At 46.1% G+C, this 22,191-nt stretch overlaps 1 protein-coding gene and 1 non-coding gene across 2 annotated transcripts in view; both read left to right on the plus strand.

Moving 5' to 3' along the window:
* The window catches only part of LOC126215193 (unconventional myosin-Ib), an 890,664-nt gene that overhangs the window by 217,047 nt on the left and 651,426 nt on the right, over positions 1 to 22,191 (plus strand). The window lies entirely within an intron of this gene.
* Trnat-ugu (transfer RNA threonine (anticodon UGU)) lies at positions 10,216 to 10,289 on the plus strand. The gene has a single exon. It is a non-coding gene; the product is annotated as a tRNA-Thr (tRNA).

The following is a 22,191-nucleotide window of genomic DNA, read 5'->3' on the forward strand; positions in this document are numbered from 1 at the left end:
TCTCTGCTAGCGACGATTCTGTTGAAATATCTCAAGGATTTCGCACTCAGCATCGCTGGAAAAGGCGATTTTTTCGAGTGTTTTTGAGAATTGCGTCTGGAGCTTCAAGAAACTGATGTTCGGGCTCTGACTCTGAAATCCTATAAGTGTGTAGAAAATGGAAGTGGCCAAGACCACTAGATCGTCTTGTGACAATGCGGCTTTAGTGCTACTCCCATAACGAAGCTGCTGCAAGTAGCAATTTCCGCGGGTGAAATGAGTGTTTAAACTAAGGTTCCTGATTAAATAAAAATTTTCCAAAAAGACTGTCATATGTTGCGTGAAATAATTAGTGTCAAAGTAAGAAATAAAATAGATTAGAGAAACAAGTACAGTAATTGAGGTACCTGTTGAGAATTTGAAATTCAACATTTAGCTTAGAATCTTAGAATAGAGTTCATTTAACAATACTGTACCTCAACGCCACATAACAGCAGACTGCAAGTTGTACATAATGCACCAGACGGGTTGCCCTTTAACACTCTTCAAAAATTGACTTCTTCACACCTCCTGCTACAGATCAGAAACTACGTCACAGTCACATAGCAGCATTGAGTACTGTGAACAATATACAGTCGGCCGCTGTGGTCGAGCGGTTTTAGGCACTTCAGTCCGGAAGCACGCGGCTGCTACGGTCGCAGGTTCGAATCCTGCCTCGGGCATGGATGTGTGTGATGTCCTTAGGTTAGTTAGGTTTAAGTAGTTCTAGGTCTAGGGGACTGATGACCTCAGATGTTAAGTCCCCTAGTGCTCTGAGCCATTTGAACCATATATACCAAAAAAATACTTCCTCCAATCCTTAAAATTCTCAGTTGTACCTCATCTGCTGTACATAGTTTCGAGCATCATTTAAAGGTATGTCAGATGCTTCTGTAATCTGTTTTGTTTCTAGCTTTAATAAAAACCATATCATGAAATGTTGAACCGTTCTGTTTAAATTTTTCATGTCTTACTTTTAGACAAATCATTTCATAAGGAATTTGACCGTTTTTATTTCAACTTTTTTTATTTTCAATACTAGACCTGTCGCTGGTCAATTTGATGCCCCATTTGTTCATTTCCCATTCTTCGTTTAGCTTTGAAAATTCAGACAAAAAATTTCCCCTCAAATTAATAATTAAGATTTGCTTAATTATCATAATTGGCACCGGCCTTGCCGCAGTGGATACATCGGTTCCTGTGAGATCACCGAAGTTAAGCGCTGTCGGGTGTGGTCGGCACTTGGATGGGTGACCATCCAGGCCGCCATGCGCTGTTGCCGTTTTGCGGGGTGCACTCAGCCTCGCGATGCCAACTGAGGAGCTATTCGACCCAATAGTAGCAGCTTCGATCAAGAATACCATCATAACGACCTGGAGAGCGGTGTGCTAACCCCACGTCCCTCCTATCTGCATCCTTCACTGAGGATGACACGGCGGTCGAATGGTCCCGGTAGGCCACTCGTGGCCTGAAGACGGAGTGCTTCTCTTGATTACTTTCAAGCAACTACACCTTTTTTTGTAGAACTAGGCCTCAAGCAGGTGTACATGATACTTGATTTATCCATTTCCCACTCTTCGTTTGGGTACTAAAATTCAGATAAAAATCCATTGTGTAATGTCTAGGGACTCTCATTTTCGCTCCGGCCAAACATTTTACCCAAAAATTATGAAAGCTATGCAACCCATGCTGATAGTGTGATTCGTTATTGTGCAAGTGATTCGTTCTCTTCCTTCATTGGGCATTGGATACAATTCAATACAGTTGAAAAAGGGTACTGTGTTGGGAAAGAGGCTATGCCCATATAAACAAGCTTATAATGGACCTGTTCCTATAAAAAAGAAGGAACTTGACGATGTAAAGAAAATTCTGTAATACATACTTTATCAGCAGAAACCATTTCATAACAGTACCTGCCAATGCCAGCGATAGATGGAGAGGATAAAGACGAAGCGTACCCACAATTGTCGCCTTTGCCGTATTTTGCTTGTGGCTGTGTTTAGGGTACATTATGAATAAACTTTTATGCTTATAACACACCCTTTTTCGCTCTAATAAAAATGAAAATATAAAACTGCATAACTTCTCATCAGCATCATATTCTTCGAAAAGGGGTTATCTCCAATACATTCAAAGTCTTTTACTGACCATAGTCAACCGCTAAGGTACACTGAGGTGACAAAAAGTCATGGGATACTTCCCAATGTCGTTTCGAACCTCCTTCTTCCCGGCATAGTGCAGCAGTTGGACGTGGCATGGACTCAGCAAGTCGTTAGAACTCAACCTGCAGACATTCTGAGCCATCCTGCCTATATGGCTGTCCATAATTGCGAAAGAGTTGACCCACCAGAGTAGCCGAGAGCGCTAATGCGCTGCTTCCTGGACTCGGGTAGGCGCGCCGGGCCCGGATCGAATCCTCCCGGCGGATTAACGACGACGACCGGTGTGCCGGCCAGACTGGATGTGATTTTTAGGCGGTTTTCCACATCCCGCTAGGTGAATACTGGGCTGGTACCCACGTCCCGCATCAGTTACACGAGTCGCTGACATTTGAAACACGTTCACACTACTTCACGATTTACACTAGACGCAGACAGCTGGTGTACACTAATTCCGTCCTGGGGGGTATGGGGAGGCGGCACGAAGGGTATCCGGCAACCCACCAAAATTAACCGTGCCAAATCGCTTCCTTAACCCTGCCGACCCTGAGCACATTGCGCGATAAAGGTAGTAGCAAAAGAAAGAAAAGAAAGAATTGCGAAAGTGTTGCCGAAACAAGATTTTCTGTACGAACTGACCTCTCGATTATGTCCCATAAATATTCGATGGGATCCATGTAGGGCGATCTGGGTGTCCAAACCGCTCGCTCGAATTGTCCACAATGATCTTCAAACCAGTTGCGAACAATTGTGACTCCGCTAACCTGCTCCATTGTCATCCATAAAAATTCCACAGTTGTTTCGGAACATGAAGTCCATGAAAGGCTGCAAATGGTCTGCAAGTAGCTGAAGACAACCAATTCCAGTCAGCGATCAGTTCAGTTGGACCAGAGAATCCAGTCCATTCCGTGTAAACGCAGCTCTCGCTATTATGGAGCGACCACCAGCTTGCACAATGCCTTGTTGACACCTTGGGTCAATGGTTTCGTGGGGTCTGCACCACACTCTAATCCTACCAACAGCTCTTACTTTTGTGTTAGCAGGAGAGCCAACACCGTGTTACTATTGGAGGCCGAAATGCACGCGTTTTAGCTCACGCAGGCTGGCGTAAGGAGGGAAGAACTATACTGACGTGAGGTCTGGAACATGACAAGGAATGAGAATTCAGAAAGCGGACGTAATTAGTTTGATACTTAACTTTAATCCATTAATGATGAACGTCGCTTTTGACGGTTTATGATTCACAATATTATCTGTTCACAATACATTCTTGAATTATAGTAACTGAATATGGCGCCTTGCCAGGTCGTAGCAAATGACGTAGCTGAAGGCTATGCTGAACTGTCGTCTCTGCAAATGAGAGCGTATGTAGACAGTGAACCATCGCTAGGAAAGTCGGCTGTACAACTGGGGCGAGTGCTAGGGAGTCTCTCTAGACTAGACCTGCCGTGTGGCGGCGTTCGGTCTGCAATCACTGATAGTGGCGACACGCGGGTCCGACGTATACTAACGGACCGCGGCCGATTTAAAGGCTACCACCTAGCAAGTGTGGTGTCTGGCGGTGACACCACACGTACCAACTAAAATCGGGTCTCATCTGACGAGGCCACGGTTTTTCTCGTCTAGGGTCCAACCGATGTGAAAGTGCACGAGGCATCATAGGAAAAAAAGATAAATGTCCTAGCTTTTCAAAACTGGCTCAGAGCACTATGGGACTTAACATCTGAGGTCATCAGTCCCCTAGAACTTAGAACTACTTAAACCTAACTAACCTAAGGACACCACACACATCCATGCCCGAGGCAGGATTCGAACCTGCGACAAAGTTCATGGTAGTAGGAAGAAGAGCTCATTTGGGATCAAACCATCTAAAAATCGGAAATCTAACAATACAGCAGACGGACATATTCACGTACCTCGGCGTCAACATCAACCAACAAAACCTTATAGAACAAGAGATAGTAACAAGAATTCAGGCTGGGGTAAGATGTCTAGGAGCCATGCACAACGTCGTAAGATCGAAGTTACTACCTAGGCAGGAAAAAAATAAGAATATATCAGACCATCATCAAGCCAATAGTGTGCTATGCAAGCGAGTCATGGACCCTGAGAAAGGAAACAGAGAAAAAAGTCATCACTTTTGAAAATAAAGTACTGAGAAAAATATATGGACCAGTGGAAGAAAATTAACAGTGGAGAATAAGGAAAAGCAGAGAACTCATACAGTTATACACACTGCCTGACGTCGTAGCGAATGTGAAAATTAAGAGACTAAGATGGTACGGATATGCGAGGAGGAGAGCGGAGAACACGGTAATAAAGGCTGTAATGGAGGGAGGAGCTGAAGGAATGAGACCTCTGGGACTGCCGAGAAAGAGATGGAAGGACAGTATCATGGGAGACATGCAGATACTGGGTCTGAGAGATGAAGATGCAGATGACAGCAAAGTGTGGAAGGCTGGACTGAGTGAAGCCAAGGACTGGGTGCAGTTTGTGTGGCCAGTATAAGTAAGTTATAAGTAAGTAAGGGTCCAACCGATACAGTCGTCTGTTGCCATATCCCATTAACGCTATATTTCGTCGCACTGTCCTAACGGATACGTTAGCCTTGCGTCTCACATTGATTCCTACATTTATTTGACGCAGTATTGCTTGTCCGTTAGCACAGTCGCCTATACGCAAACACCGCTGTTCTCGGTCGTTAAGTGAAGGTCGTCGGCCAATGCGTTGATCATGGTGAGAGATGTTGTTGTTGTGGTCTTCAGTCCTGAGACTGGTTTGATGCAGCTCTCCATGCTACCCTATCCTGTGCAAGCTTCTTCATCTCCCAGTACCTACTGCAGCCTACATCCTTCTGAATCTGCTTACAAGGGAACCTCCCCATCGCACCCCCCTCAGATTTAGTTATAAGTTGGCACAGGGATAGGCCTTCAAAAACTGAACACAGATCAATCGAGAAAACAGGAAGAAGTTGTGTGGAACTATGAAAAAAATAAGCAAAATATACAAACTGAGTAGTCCATGCGCAAGGTAGGCAACATCTAGGAGAGGGTCAGCTTACGAGCGCCGTGGTCCCGTGGTTAGCGTGAGCAGCTGCGGAACGAGAGGTCTTTGGTTCAAATCTTCTCTCGAGTGAAAAGTTAAATTTTTTATTTTCAGACAATTATTAAAGTTCAGGCACTCACACATAATCAACTTCGCTCTCCAAAATTCCAGGACATGTTTAGATTTGCTTGGACATATGCAGGATTTGACGGTCTACACACGGAAACATTTGAAAACGGAAAAAACCTATGTTTTGACAGACCACAGGGAAAACTGTGTGACTGTGAAACTGTTGCATTCATTTGTTGCAGTTTATGTGCCAAACTCTTATGTTTTCGTCACTTTTTTGGGAGTGATTATCACATCCACAAGAAAACCTAAATCGGCCCAGGTAGAAGAATCTTTTTACCCATTCGCCAAGTGTGAAAGTTAGGTGGGTCGACACCATATTCCTGTCATGTGACGCACATGCTGTCACCAGTGTCGTAAAGAATATATCAGACGTGTTTTCCTGTGGAGGAATCGGTTGAACTATGACCTTGCGATCAAATGTTTTCGGTTCCCATTTGAAAGGCACGTCCTTTCGTCTACTAATCGCACGGTTTTGCGATGCAGTCGCAAAACACAGACACTAAACTTATTACAGTGAACAGAGACGTCAATGAATGAACGGACAGATCGTAACTTTGCGAAAATAAAGAAAGTAAAGTTTTAACTCAAGGGCGGACTCGAACCAACGACCTCTCGTTCCGCAGCTGCTCACTCTAACCACGAGACCACGGCGCTCCTCAACTCACATTGTCCTTTATGTTGCATATGTTGCACATGGACTACTCAGTTTGTATATTTTGTTCATTTTTTCATAGTTCCACACAACTTCTTCCTGTTTTTTCGATTGATCTGTGTTCAGTTTTTCAAGGCCTATCCACTGCGTCAATTTATAACTAAATCTGGGGGGGCTGCGATGGGGAGGTTCCCTTGTTAGTATATTCATCTTTTGGTCTCCCTCTACGATTTTTACCCTCCACGCTGCGCTCCAGTACTAAATTGGTGATCCCTTGACGCCTCAGAACATGTCCTACCAACCGATCCCTTCTTCTAGTCAAGTTGTGCCACAAGTTTCTCTTCTCCCCAATTCTATTCAATACCTCCTCGTTAGTTATGTGATCTACCCATCTAATATTCAGCATTCTTCTGTAGCACCACATTTCGAAAACTTCTATTCTCTTCTTGTCTAAACTATTTATCGTCCTGGTGAGAGATAATGTCTGAAATTTGTTATTCTCGTTACCCTCTAGACGGTGTGGATCGCGGAATATTGAATTTCCTAACGATTTCCGAAATGAAATGTTCGATGCATCTAGGTTCAACAGTCATTCCGCCTTCAATGTCTGTTAATTCCCGTTGTGCTGTGAAAAACGCATCGGAAATCTTTTTACATGAATTACCTGACTACCTATGATACCTCCATCAATGCTCTTTTATAGCTTGCGTACGCTATACTACCGCTATCTGTAAATTGCATATTGCTATCCCATGACTTTTGTCACTTCAGAATAAAGAAAGGAAACCGAGCGAGGTGGCGTAGTGGTTAGCAAACTGGACTCGCATTCGGGAGGACCACGGTTCAAACCCGCGTCCGGCCATCCTTATTTAGTTTTTCCGTGATTTCCCTAAATCGCTTCAGGCAAATGCCGGGATGGTTCATTTGAAAGGGCACGGCCGATTTCCTCCCCCACCCTTCCCTAATCCAATGGGACCGATGCCCTCGCTGTTTGGTCGCCTCCCCCAAAATCAACCAACCAACCAACCAAAGAAAGAAAAATTTCTAGGGGGAGGGGGGTGGTCTCACAACACTTTTATTACTTCAATGGACATATATACTATAAACTTGAGTAACACAATCCTTCCGCTGCAAAAAATAACACTAGTTGCCTCAGCAACATGATCCCGTTTGGAAATGGATCATCTACAGTACATCTAGACTCGATTATTGACCACACTTGACAGCTAAAGTACGAGGGTCACTCCAAAAGAAATGCACACTATTTTTGTAAAAACGCAGTTTTCATTCTGCATGTGTGAAAGTTTTACAGTGTGTAGATACATCCTTCTCGCTTGTTTTCAAACTTGGTCCAACCTGTTCCCGTGAGTGGCGCCGTAACAGCATGTCTCCAAGTTGGCTGCTACACTTGACGTTCGTCAGAAGCAACGTGCTGTCATAGACTTGCTGTGCTGTGAAAACGAGACAGTGAAAAACATCCACAAGACGTTGAAAAAAGTTTGATGGAGACGCTGCTGTCGATCGCAGTACAGTTAGTCGGTGGGCAAGCGGGTTACGTGATGAAAGCGGGCACGGCAGTATTGAGGATTGTCCTCGCAGCGGCAGGCCTCGTACTGCGCACACTCCAGACAATGTGCAGAGAGTTAACGAAATGGTGACTGCTTACAGACGCATCACAGTGAACGAATTATCACTCTACGTTGGGATAGGGGAAGGAAGTGTTTGCAGAATACTGGAAGTGTTGGAGTTAAGAAAGGTTTATGCCAAGTGGGTTCTCAGGATGTTGACAGTGGCTCACAAAGAAACAAGAAAAACGGTATGCAGCGAACTTTTGGAACAGTACGAGAATGGTGGAGATGAATTTATTGGAGGAATTATGACAGCTGATGAAACATGACTCCATCATTTTTCACCAGAGACAAAGAGGAAATGAATGGAGTGGCATCATGCAAATTCACCCTCTGCTGCAAAAGTTATGGCTATGGTGTTTTTCATTCCGAAGGACTCTTGCCTGTGGACATCATGCCAAGTGGAACCACCATAAATTCTGATGCATATGTGACGACACTGAAGAAACTTCAAGCTCGACTGAGTCGTGTTCGACCATATCGGCAAAAGCAGGATGTTTTGCTGTTGCACGACAATGCACGGCCGCGTGCCAGTCAAAAAAACCATGGAAGCGACCACAAAACTCGGATGGACAACACTGAAACACCCGCCTTACAGTCCTGACCTGGCTCCATGTGACTATCATCTCTTTGGGAAACTGAAAGACTCTCTTCGTGGAAGAAGGTTTGAAGATGATGAGTCCCTTGTACACGCTGTCCAACAGTGGCTCCGGCAGGTTGTAAGTAGGCTGTTTAGGTTTTTATGTTGGTAACGTCACCTAGCGCTCTGTATGAAAATCAATATCTGTGCTGTATGCAGTCTGTGGCTGGTTTGCATTGTTGGAATTTGCTATTGTAGTGTTGGGCAGCTGGCTGTTAACAGCGCGTAGCGTTGGGCAGTTGGAGGTGAGCCGCCAGCAGTGGTGGATGTGGGGAGAGAGATGGCTGAATCTTAAGAGCGGAAGATCTGGAAATGTGTCCACCAGAAAGAGTAAATTTGTAATACTGGGTATCATGAACTGATATATATATATATATATATATATATATATATATATATATATATATATATATATATATATATATATAATGCCTTTTGAATACTATTAAGGTAAATACATTGTTTGTTCTCTATCAAAATCTTTCATTTGCTAAGTATGCCTATCAGTAGTTAGTGCCTTCGGTAGTTTGAATCTTTTATTTAGCTGGCAGTATTGGCGCTCGCTGTATTGCAATAGTTCGAGCAACGAAGATTTTTGTGAGGTAAGTGATTCATGAAAGGTATAGGTTATTGTTAGTCAGGGCCATTCCTCTGTAGGGATTTTTGGAAGTCAGATTGCGTTGCGATAAAAATATTGTGTGTCAGTTTAGTGTTGATCAGAATAGGTAAAGAGCGAAATGTCTGAGTACGTTCAGTTTTGCTCAGCTGTTTGAAAATCAAATAATGTAAGAGGTTTATCAGCACACTCATTTATAAATTTTTCTAAGGGGTCGTCGTTTCAAGGTTGGTCCTGAATTTTACCATGCGGGTATACAGGCGCTGGTTCCAAGATGGCGCAAGTCAGATGAGAGGGTTCAAAAATGGTTCAAATGTCTATGAGCACTATGGGACTTAACTGCTGTGGTCATCAGTCCCCTAGAACTTAGAACTACTTAAACCTAACTAACCCTAGGACATGACACACATCCATGCCCGAGGCAGGATTCGAACCTGCGATCGTAGCGGTCGGGCGGTTGCAGACTGTAGCGCCTAGAGCCGCTCGGCCACTACGGCTGGCAGATGAGAGGGATGGAAATTATGTAGAGAAATGAAAATATTGTTACTAAAGGACGTATCTACACACTGTAAAACTTTCAAACATGTAGAATGAAAGATGAATTAAAAAAAAATAGTGTGCGTTTCTCTTGGAGTGACCCTCGTATGTTGTATTGGTGTCTGTACTGTTTCACCATGGGATCAGCTCTTGCATGGGACCTTTGCAACATCGTGTTTGGACGACTTATTTAGTAAAACAGTTTTTTGTGTAAATGATGACTAACTGAAACCCTCAGCTGCTGACAGGTGTTGTTGATATACCTCGATGTGGACAGCTGAAATGTGTGCTCCGACCGGGACCCGAACCCGGGATCACCTGCTTACATGGCAGACGCTCTATCCACCTGAGCCACCGAGGACACAGATGAATAGCGCGACTGTAGGGGCTTATCCCTTGCACGCTTCCCATGAGACTCACATTCCCAACTGTCCACAATTGTACATATGTAATGTACCTTACAGACATTTGCCCATTCACTCATTACTCGCGCACGTTTTGGCGATTCCCGTAAGAGTTTGGGCAACCTGTGCGCATTCGCACAGACGAAGGTCAATGGCTGGGTAGCCTTTTAACTGTATATATATATATATATATATATATATATATATATATATATATATATATATATATATATATATATATGAAGACGGTAACTGTTCTCGAAAGAACAGAATAATGTTGATGACCGTGCAGCTTTTCCCTGGAATATTGTCGACAGTTGGGAATGTGGGTCTCACTGGAAGCGTGCAAGGGATAAGTCCCTGCAGTCGCGCTATTCATCTGTGTCCTCGGTGGCTCAGATGGATAGAGCGTCTGCCATGTAAGCAGGAGATCCCGGGTTCGAGTCCCGGCCGGGGCACGCAGTTTTCAGCTGTCCACATCGAGGTATATCAACATCACCTGTCGGCAGCTGAGGGTTTCAGTTAGTCATCATTTGTTCCAGGGAAAAGCTGCACGGTCATCAACAGTATTCTGTTCTTTCGAGAACAGTTACTGTCTTCATATACGAGGGCGGTTCAGAAAGTAACCTCCGATTGGTCACAGTGCGGGTTGTGGGGGGAGTAGCGACGCCATCTGTGCGTTCACGCACTCAACAGGTCAGTTGGCATCAAGCCGTGGTCGAGTGAACGTCGTACCTGCGCTAGTTTAGTTTTTGTGGCAGTTTGAAATGTGAAGTGCGTGCTGTCATAAGGTTTTTTACAGCCAAAGGATATTCTGCAGCAGCTATTCATCGTGAGCTTTGTGCCGTGTACGGACCAAGAGTTATGAGTGAAGGAGTTGTCCGTGAATGGGTACGTTTATTTAAAAGTGGACGAGAAAACGTTCATGATGAAGAGAGGAGTGGTAGACCATCATTGGTGACTGACGAACTCGTTCAGACAGTTGATGCAAAAGTTCGTGAAAATCGACGTTTCTCAATGTCGGAGTTGTCTACTGGTTTTCCACAGATTTCTAAGACTCTCTTGTACGAGATAGTGACAGCAAGATTGGGTTACCGTAAGTTCTGTGCACGATGGGTGCCCAAAATTCTTACCGACCACCACAAAACTCAAAGAATGGCCTCTGCATTAGACTTTCTGTCACGTTATGAGGACGAAGGAGAACCATTGTTAAACAGAATCGTGACCGGTGACGAAACCTGGATTAAGTACGTGAACCCTGAGACAAAAGAACAATCAAAGATGTGGGCACATTCAAATTCGCCTACCAAACCAAGAAAAGCCTAGCAAGATTTTTCTGCCAGAAAACTGATGGCAACGGTGTTTTGGGATGCCAAAGGGGTGTTGTTGGTTGAATTCATGGAACGTGGTACGACCATTAATCGAGACGTGTACTGTGAAACAATAAAAAAGTTACGACGGGCTATACAGAACAAACGCCGTGGTATGCTGACTTCCGGTATCGTTTTTTTTGCACGATAACGCCCGTCCTCACTCTGCTCGCAGAACAACGGCCCTTCTTGAGTCCTTCAAGTGGGACGTTATCAACCATCCACCTTACAGCCCAGACCTGGCGCCAAGTGATTATCACCTCTTCATGCATTTGAAGAAATGGCTCGGGTCACAGCGGTTTGATGACGACGAAGAGCTCAAAGATGCGGTCACAGGCTGGCTCCAGGCACAAGCGGGTGATTTTTATGCAGAAGGAATTTCAAAGCTTGTGAAGAGATACGATAAGTGCCTCAATCGCTATGGAGACTATGTAGAAAAATAGTGCAAAGATGTAGTTGTAAGATGTATATATTAAAATATTTTTATTTAACTTGGTGTATTTTTTTAAATCAACCGGAGGTTACTTTCTGAACGGCCCTCGTATATAGTTTTTTGTGTCTCCTGAAAAATTTGCTTTCTGGGACACGACACCTTTTCCAAACTCGCCCATTGAGTTCAGTTGCTACATTCGCACCAGCGTCATCGGTGCAGTCAAAGTGTGCCTTTCGCGCGGATTGGCTTTCGACTCCGTTATTTAATTAGCCCCGCGCGGGCGGGGGCGGCGGACATAACGTATTGGCGGCGGCGGAAAGAGCGCTTCGCACAGATAAGCGGCCGGCGCCTCTGCGAACACGCTGGCCGCCCTCCCGCTCCGCTGGAGTCTGGCACTGGAGGCGCGCGCTGGAATTACCCCTGGAGCGGCGGCTTACGCCAGATTAATGAGCTCCACAATTATTACGGGCGCTCGCGGAGCGGGCGGCGGCGATATTGGGACCCGGAGCCGGGGCCTGCGAGCAGGAAGGAAAGGCAGGGCTAGGCGCGAGCTGGCGGGACCTGCGTTCGCCGCGCCAGCCGCCACGTGCTGGGCCGTTCCGCCGCTCTCTGGTCCCACCACGCCTCGCCTCGCCTGTATCGATCGCCTCCAGCCATTAAAACCTCGGCCCCGCGGCTAGTGGAGCCGTATCGCTTTCGCGCTAGCAGGTCGCAGGCCTACACGCTCACTAGTCCTGTGCGTCTTTGGACCCGTGCCTCAGATGGGTTCTAATTGGTTCAAATGGCTCTGAGCACTATGGGACTTGACTTCTGAGGTCATCAGTCCCCTAGAACTTGGAACTACTTAAACCTAACCAACCTAAGGACATCACACACATCCATGCCCGAGGCAGGATTCGAACCTGCGACCGTAGCAGCGGCGCGGTTCCGGAATGAAGAGCCTAGAACCGCTCGGTCACAGCGGCCGGCTCGTAATTCCTAGGTATTTAGTTGAATTTACGGCCTTTATAGTTGATTGATTTATCGTGTAACCGAAGTTTAACGGATTCCTCATGACCTCATATTTTTCATTATTTAGGGTCAACTGCCAATTTTCGCACCATTCAGATGTCTTTTCTAAATCATTTTGCAATTTGTTTTGATCTTCTGATGACTTTACTAATCGATAAACGGCAGCGTCATCTGCAAACAACCTAAGACGGCTCCTCAGTTTGTATCCCAAATCGTTTATATAGACAAGGGACAGCAAATGGCCTACAACACTACCTTGGGGAATGCCAGAAATCTGTTTTATTCAATGACTTTCCGTTAATTACTACGTACTGTGACCTCCCTGGCAGGAAGTTACAAATCCAGTCACACAACTGAGACGATATTCCATAAGCACGCAATTTAACTATAAGCCGCTTATGTGGTACAATGTCGAAAGACTTCTGGAAACCCAGAAACACGGAATCGATCTGAAATTCCTTGTCAATAGCACCCAACACTTCATGTGAATAAAGAGCTAGTTGTGTTTCACGAGAACGATGTTTTCTAAACCTATTTTGTCTGTGTGTCAATACATCATTTTCTTCGAGGTGATTCATAATGTTCGAACACAATATGTGTTCCACAATGTTGCTGCATATCGACATTCATGGTATGGGCCTGTAGGTTTTTTTTTTTCGTTAATGAATGAACGGACAGATCATAACTTTGCGAAAATAAAGAAATTAAAATTTTCAATGGAGGTAGGAATTTTTTTATTTTTGTTTTTTTAATGTTTTTTCAGTCGAGGGAAGACTTTTATTTTCTTTTTTTTCTCTTTTTTAATTTTTTTAATTTTTATTGACGCTACCTTTTTTTAAATGTAGGTGGGAGAGGTCGGGGAAGGCAGAGCGATCAGGGGTCGTGACCCGAGGCCTGGTCGCAGTGTCCCCCTCGTCCGTGAAGGAAACAGGGATGGGAAGGGGAAATCTTTTGTGGGAATTATTATTTATTTATTTATTTTTATTTGCTGTTTTTAATACATTCTTAATGTGGTTTTACTTTATACCACAACAAAATAAATGTATCTAGCACCGCATCGTGCTCTCAGAAAAAGAAAACAATATCTCGGCACGTTCCTACACCGAGGTAATGTATATGGGGAAAAAAAAAAAGTGCTTCATACAGGATGCAGAAGGGTGTGTCGCTACTCTCCTTACGCTTCATCACCCAGGTACGGAGGTTAGTGGATTACTCCTACTACCTTTCATGAATATTGGTGTGACCTGTGCAACTTTCCAGTCTTCGGATACGTATCTTTCGTCGAGCGAACGGTTGTATATGATGGCTGAGTATGGAGCTAATGCATCAGCATACTCTGAAACGAACATAATTGTTATAGAGTCTGGGCCGGAAGACATGCTATTATTAAGTGATTGGTATTGGTTATTTTGCTGCCCAGGTAACAAAATTATTTATTTTCATCCGCTTTGTGATCCACAATTCCGATGTTAAGTTTGCCACTCCTATCATTCTGCTAGCTCTCATTACTTTTGTCTTTCTTTGACTTGCTCTTAATCCATATTCTGTACTCATTAGACTGTTCCTTCCATTCAACACACTGCGTAAGTCTTCTTCACTTTCACTAAGAATAGCTGTATCAGCAGCGAGTCTTAACATTCATATCTCTTCACCTTGAACTTTAATCCCGCTCTTGAATCTTTATTTCCGTCATTGCTCCTTCGATGTACAGATTCAAAACAGCAGCACGAAAGACTACATCCCTGTCTTACACTCTGTTTAACCTGAGTACTTCCTTCATGGTATTCCCTTCTGATTGTTCCCTCTTGATTCTTGCACATATTGTATATTACTCGTCTTACACATATTTTTCTCAGGTATCAAATATCTTTTTCTAGGTCGACTAATCCTGTGAACGCGTCTTGATTTTTCATCAGTCTTTTTTCCATTATTAACCAGAACGTCAGAAGTCTCCCTCCAGTGCCTTTACGTTTTTTAAAGCCAAACTGATGGTCGTCTAACACATCCTCAATTTTCTTTTCCATTGCACTTTATAGACCCTCCAGCACCTGTACCCAGATTATAAAACAGACCCATAATGTCCAGGATGGCCTTCTTCACTTGCAGTCAAGGCAAGGAGGTGCTATTTTGGAACTTACTGGATGCCGGACCAATATCTACATCTACATCTACATCTACATCCATACTCCGCAAGCCACCTGACGGTGTGTGGCGGAGTTTATCTTGAGTACCTCTACCGGTTCTCCCTTCTATTCCAGTCTCGTATTGTTCGTGGAAAGAAAGATTGTCAGTATGCCTCTGTGTGGGCTCTAATCTCTCTGATTTTATCCTCACGGTCTCTTCCCGAGATATACGTAGGAGGGAGCAATGTACTGCTTGACTCCTCGGTGAAGGTATGTTCTCGAAACTTCAACAAAAGCCCGTACCTAACTACTGAGCGTCTCTCTTGCAGGGTCTTCCACTGGAGTTTATCTGTCATCTCCGTAACGCTTTCGCGATTACTAAATGATCCTGTAACGAAGCGCGCTGCTCTCCGTTTGATCTTCTCTATCTCTTCTGTCAACCCTATCTGGTACGGATGCCACATTGGTGAGCAGTATTCAAGCAGTGGGTGAATAGGTGTATTGTAGCCTACTTCCTTTGTTTTCGGACTGCATTTCCTTAGGCTTCTTCCAATGAATCTCAGTCTGGCATCTGCTTTACCGACGATTAATTTTATATGGTCATTCAATTTTAAATCACTCCTAATGCGTACTCCCAGATAATTTATGGAATTAACTGCTTCCATTTGCTGGCCTGCTATATTGTAGCTAAATGATAAACGATCTTTCTTTCTATGTATTCGCAGCACATTAAACTTGTCTACATTGAGATTCAATTGCCATTCCCTGCACCATGCGTCAATTCGTTGCAGATCCTCCGGCATTTCAGTACAATTTTCCATAGTTACAACCTCTCGATATACTACAGCATCATCCGCAATAAGCCTCAGTGAACTTCCGATGTTATCCACAAGGTGATTTACATATATTGTGAACAGCAACGGTCCTATGACACTCCCCTGCGGCACGCGTGAAATCCCTCTTACTTTGGAAGACTTCTCTCCAGTGAGAATGACATGCTGCGTTCTGTTATCTAGGCTTCAGTCCGATCACATAATTGCTTGCCGCAGTCTTCAAGAATTGAGCAGATTCTGCCTGAACGCAATGATGCTCGTTTGCGTGTACACCTAGACCAGGTAACTGCTGTCTCTAGAGTGCATACATCCAAGACAAACTGCCGCCCCCTCCCCGCCACCGAGTGAAGTGGCCCAGTGGTTAGGACACTGACACTGGACTCGCGTTTGGGAGGTTCAAAGCCATGTCTGCCCATGCCTATTTAGGTTTCCCGCAATTTCCCTAAATTGCTCCAGGTCAATGCTGGAATGGTTCTTTGAAAGGTCACGGCTGACTTCCTTCCCTTTCCTTCCTTAATCTGGGGGGACCAATGATCTCGCTATTTGGGCCCCTTCCCCAGACCAACCAACCACTCTGGCCCCATCCCAGGTCCTATGGTCAGGGTGCGATAAGCTACAGCTGTCGTTCAGCTTTGCTGTATCTGGAAGGGACGCTAACTAGCGTTAAATCTCATCGTCATTGGACGATAAACTACACTCCTGGAAATTGAAATAAGAACACCGTGAATTCATTGTCCCAGGAAGGGGAAACTTTATTGACACATTCCTGGGGTCAGATACATCACATGATCACACTGACAGAACCACAGGCACATAGACACAGGCAACAGAGCATGCACAATGTCGGCACTAGTACAGTGTATATCCACCTTTCGCAGCAATGCAGGCTGCTATTCTCCCATGGAGCTGATCGTAGAGATGCTGGATGTAGTCCTGTGGAACGGCTTGCCATGCCATTTCCACCTGGCGCCTCAGTTGGACCAGCGTTCGTGCTGGACGTGCAGACCGCGTGTGACGACGCTTCATCCAGTCCCAAACATGCTCAATGGGGGACAGATCCGGAGATCTTGCTGGCCAGGGTAGTTGACTTACACCTTCTAGAGCACGTTGGGTGGCACGGGATACATGCGGACGTGCATTGTCCTGTTGGAACAGCAAGTTCCCTTGCCGGTCTAGGAATGGTAGAACGATGGGTTCGATGACGGTTTGGATGTACCGTGCACTATTCAGTGTCCCCTCGACGATCACCAGTGGTGTACGGCCAGTGTAGGAGATCGCTCCCCACACCATGATGCCGGGTGTTGGCCCTGTGTGCCTCGGTCGTATGCAGTCCTGATTGTGGCGCTCACCTGCACGGCGCCAAACACGCATACGACCATCATTGGCACCAAGGCAGAAGCGACTCTCATCGCTGAAGACGACACGTCTCCATTCGTCCCTCCATTCACGCCTGTCGCGACACCACTGGAGGCGGGCTGCACGATGTTGGGGCGTGAGCGGAAGACGGCCTAACGGTGTGCGGGACCGTAGCTCAGCTTCATGGAGACGGTTGCGAATGGTCCTCGCCGATACCCCAGGAGCAACAGTGTCCCTAATTTGCTGGGAAGTGGCGGTGCGGTCCCCTACGGCACTGCGTAGGATCCTACGGTCTTGGCGTGCATCCGTGCGTCGCTGCGGTCCGGTCCCAGGTCGACGGGCAAGTGCACCTTCCGCCGACCACTGGCGACAACATCGATGTACTGTGGAGACCTCACGCCCCACGTGTTGAGCAATTCGGCGGTACGTCCACCCGGCCTCCCGCATGCCCACTATACGCCCTCGCTCAAAGTCCGTCAACTGCACATACGGTTCACGTCCACGCTGTCGCGGCATGCTACCAGTGTTAAAGACTGCGATGGAGCTCCGTATGCCACGGCAAACTGGCTGACACTGACGGCGGCGGTGCACAAATGCTGCGCAGCTAGCGCCATTCGACGGCCAACACCGCGGTTCCTGGTGTGTCCGCTGTGCCGTGCGTGTGATCATTGCTAGTACAGCCCTCTCGCAGTGTCCGGAGCAAGTATGGTGGGTCTGACACACCGGTGTCAATGTGTTCTTTTTTCCATTTCCAGGAGTGTATGTAACAAATCCATCAGGGGCATTTCAACCCTTCTAAAACGGTACAAGGCGACTGTTGGTGGTGCAGCTAAGTGGAAACGCAGAGGAACAACCAATGCTAAACCAAGACCAGGCAGAGATCGTGCACTGGCGGACAGCATTGCCAAGGTTGGTTGTAAGAAATCGCCTGAAATCAGCTGAAGGAATCGCTGGTGAGTTCCAAAGTGCTACCATCAGTCCAGCTGGGGCAATGATTCTGCTGAAAATAATGGGCTACAATGATCGAGCAGCTCCTCATAAGCCACGCGTTTGTCATAGCAACTGACGCTTGAAGTGCTGTAAATAGCGGCACTATGACTGGAAACGAAAGATCTGAAGTGATGAATCACATGTTACACTGTGACAATTCGTTTGAGGGGTTTGGGTTTGCAAACGCCTAGAGAACTTCACCTGCCATCATTTGTACTGCCACAGTGAAGTACAGAGGAAGTGGTGTTACGGAATTGGAGTGATTCTCATGACTGGGGTGTGGTCCTCTTATTGCGCTTAAGAAAACGCTAAATACGGAATGATATGAACACATTTTAGTGCATTGTTTACTGTGTACAGTATGGGACCATAGTGGAGACCACGCCTCTTTGTATCAGCATGGCGATGCACTCTACCATAAAGCAGCATCTGTAAGGCAACGATTTGTCTACAATAACATTCATGAAATGAACTGGCCTGCTAGAGTCCCGACTTGATCCAAATGGAACACCTTACGATAGAGTCAGAGCGTCGATTTGGCTCCAGACCCCAGCGTCCAACATCACTACCTTCTATGATTTCAGCTGCTGAGGCGGAATGGGCTGCCATTCGTCCACAGACGTCCAGATATTTCACAGAAGGTGTCCCCAGTAGAGTTAAAGCCATCGCACACTGAGGTGACGAATGTCATACGATAGCGGTATGTGCGTACACAGATGCATTGTCATGTTGAAAACATCACCGTCCACCAACTGCTCCTCTACTGTACGCATTTCTCTTAAGCGCAATAAGAGGAACGTAGGCTAACCACGAAAATCACCATCTCCTCGGCTGCTGCTACTACACATAGTGGCATGTAACGTTCTCGAAGCATCGCCAAACCCAAATGGTTGCACGGATTGGTATAGTGGTCCATCGCTCCAAAGTACTGCATTCCATTGTCACGTGGTATCGCTCTTTACATCATCTGAAGTGTCGCCTAACATTGACTAGAGAAATGTGTGGCTCATTAGGAGATACTGGACGCCGCGCGCGATTAGCCGACCTTTCTAACAAGGGAACCTCCCCATCGCACCCCCCTCAGATTTAGTTATAAGTTGGCACAGGAATAGGCCTTGAGAAAATGAACACAGATCAATCGAGAAAACAGGAAGAAGTTGTGTGGAACTATGAAAAAAATAAGCAAAATATACAAACTGAGTAGGCCTTGCGCAAGGTTAGCAACATCTAGGAGAGTGTCGGCTTGCGAGCGCCATGGTCCTGCGGTTAGCGTGAGCAACTGCAGAACGAGAGGTCTTTGGTTCAAATCTTCTCTCGAGTGAAAAGTTTAGTTTTTTATTTTCAGACAATTATTAAAGTTCAGGCACTCACACATAATCAACTTCGCTCTCCAAAATTCCAGGACATGTTTAGATTTACTTGGACAAATGCAGGATTTGACGGTCTACACGGAAACATTGGAAAACGTAAAAAACATATGTTTTGACAGAGCACAGGGAAAACTGCGACTGTGAAACTGTTGCATTCATTTGTTGCAGTTTATGTGACAAACTCTTATTTTTGGGAGTGATTATCACATCCACAAGAAAACCTAAATCGGGCAATGTAGAAGAATCTTTTTACCCATTCGCCAAGTGTGCAAGTTAGGTGGGTCGGCAACATATTCCTGTCATGTGACGCACATGCCGTCACCAGTGTCGTATAGAATATATAAGACGTGTGTTTTTCTGTGGAGGAATCGGTTGACCTATGACCTTGCGATCAAATGTTTTCGGTTCCTATTGGAGAGGCACGTCCTTTCGTCTACTAATCGCACGATTTTGCGGTGCGGTCGCAAAACACAGACACTAAACTTATTACAGTGAATAGAGACGTCAATGAATGAACGGACAGATCGTAACTTTGCGAAAATAAAGAAAATAAAATTTTCACTCTAGGGAGGTCTCGAACTAAGCACCTCTCGCTCCGCAGTTGCTCACTCTAACGACCTTTCAAAAGTAATAGTAGTGTGCATAACTACAATACTAGGAGAAAGGATGATCTTCACTATTCAAGATTAAATCTAACTTTGGCACAGAAAGGGGTGAATTATACTGGCACTAAAGTCTTTGGTCACTTACCAAATAGTATCAAAAGTCTGACAGATAACCAACATTCCGCAGCTCACATTGTCCTTGATGTTGCATATCTTGCACATGGACTACTCAGTTTGTATAATTTGCTTATTTTTTCATAGTTTCACACAACTTCCTGTTTTCTCGATTGATCTGTGTTCAGTTTTTCAAGGCCTATCCACTGCGTCAATTTATAACTAAATCTGAGGGGGGTGCGATGGGGAGGTGCCTTGTAAGGCGCTGCAGTCATGGACTGTGCGGCTGGTCCCGGCGGAGGTTCGAGTCCTCCCTCAGGCATGGGTGTGTGTGTTTGTCCTCAGGATAATTTAGGTTAAGTAGTGTGTGAGCTTAGGGACTGATGACCTTAGCAGTTAAGTCCCATAAGATTTCACACACATTAAAGAAAAAAAAGATGCTGGACCATTGTATCCTATTTACTTCAGCTTCCTACAACGCAGAGTCATTGTTCTAGCTGGCCTGCTGGTAGCACTTCGGTACTCACCAGTGATTCCTTCTGTCGACTTCATGCGATCACCGTCGACAATGCTCGACAGTCCCTGCCCATCAGTACTTCACGACCTGCTGGTCTCTGTTTAGCCGCAGTTGTTGCTTGTGAGTTAACGAGCGTTGCGCTCTTATTTAAATATATGGCCGAAAGAGTCAGCCTACAAGAATTGTGAAACGAACCCTGTCGTCCAGGACCGCGTGCCACAAAGGGCGCAGATTCACCACGGGATAAATCATGATATTATTGCATAATTGTAATCATTTATGTGTTTAGATTAGATTAGATTAGATTAATAGTACACTCCTGGAAATTGAAATAAGAACACCGTGAATTCATTGTCCCAGGAAGGGGAAACTTTATTGACACATTCCTGGGGTCAGATACATCACATGATCACACTGACAGAACCACAGGCACATAGACACAGGCAACAGAGCATGCACAATGTCGGCACTAGTACAGTGTATATCCACCTTTCGCAGCAATGCAGGCTGCTATTCTCCCTTGGAGACGATCGTAGAGATGCTGGATGTAGTCCTGTGGAACGGCTTGCCATGCCATTTCCACCTGGCGCCTCAGTTGGACCAGCGTTCGTGCTGGACGTGCAGACCGCGTGAGACGACGCTTCATCCAGTCCCAAACATGCTCAATGGGGGACAGATCCGGAGATCTTGCTGGCCAGGGTAGTTGACTTACACCTTCTAGAGCACGTTGGGTGGCACGGGATACATGCGGACGTGCATTGTCCTGTTGGAACAGCAAGTTCCCTTGCCGGTCTAGGAATGGTAGAACGATGGGTTCGATGACGGTTTGGATGTACCGTGCACTATTCAGTGTCCCCTCGACGATCACCAGTGGTGTACGGCCAGTGTAGGAGATCGCTCCCCACACCACGATGCCGGGTGTTGGCCCTGTGTGCCTCGGTCGTATGCAGTCCTGATTGTGGCGCTCACCTGCACGGCGCCAAACACGCATACGACCATCATTGGCACCAAGGCAGAAGCGACTCTCATCGCTGAAGACGACACGTCTCCATTCGTCCCTCCATTCACGCCTGTCGCGACACCACTGGAGGCGGGCTGCACGATGTTGGGGCGTGAGCGGAAGACGGCCTAACGGTGTGCGGGACCGTAGCCCAGCTTCATGGAGACGGTTGCGAATGGTCCTCGCCGATACCCTAGGAGCAACAGTGTCCCTAAATTGCTGGGAAGTGGCGGTGCGGTCCCCTACGGCACTGCGTACGATCCTACGGTCTTGGCGTGCATCCGTGCGTCGCTGCGGTCCGGTCCCAGGTCGACGGGCAAGTGCACCTTCCGCCGACCACTGGCGACAACATCGATGTACTGTGGAGACCTCACGCCCCACGTGTTGAGCAATTCGGCGGTACGTCCACCCGGCCTCCCGCATGCCCACTATACGCCCTCGCTCAAAGTCCGTCAACTGCACATACGGTTCACGTCCACGCTGTCGCGGCATGCTACCAGTGTTAAAGACTGCGATGGAGCTCCGTATGCCACGGCAAACTGGCTGACACTGACGGCGGCGGTGCACAAATGCTGCGCAGCTAGCGCCATTCGACGGCCAACACCGCGGTTCCTGGCGCGTCCGCTGTGCCGTGCGTG

The sequence above is a fragment of the Schistocerca nitens genome, chromosome 12 (genome assembly GCF_023898315.1).
Source record: "Schistocerca nitens isolate TAMUIC-IGC-003100 chromosome 12, iqSchNite1.1, whole genome shotgun sequence".
NCBI classification, from domain to species: Eukaryota; Metazoa; Arthropoda; class Insecta; order Orthoptera; family Acrididae; genus Schistocerca; species Schistocerca nitens.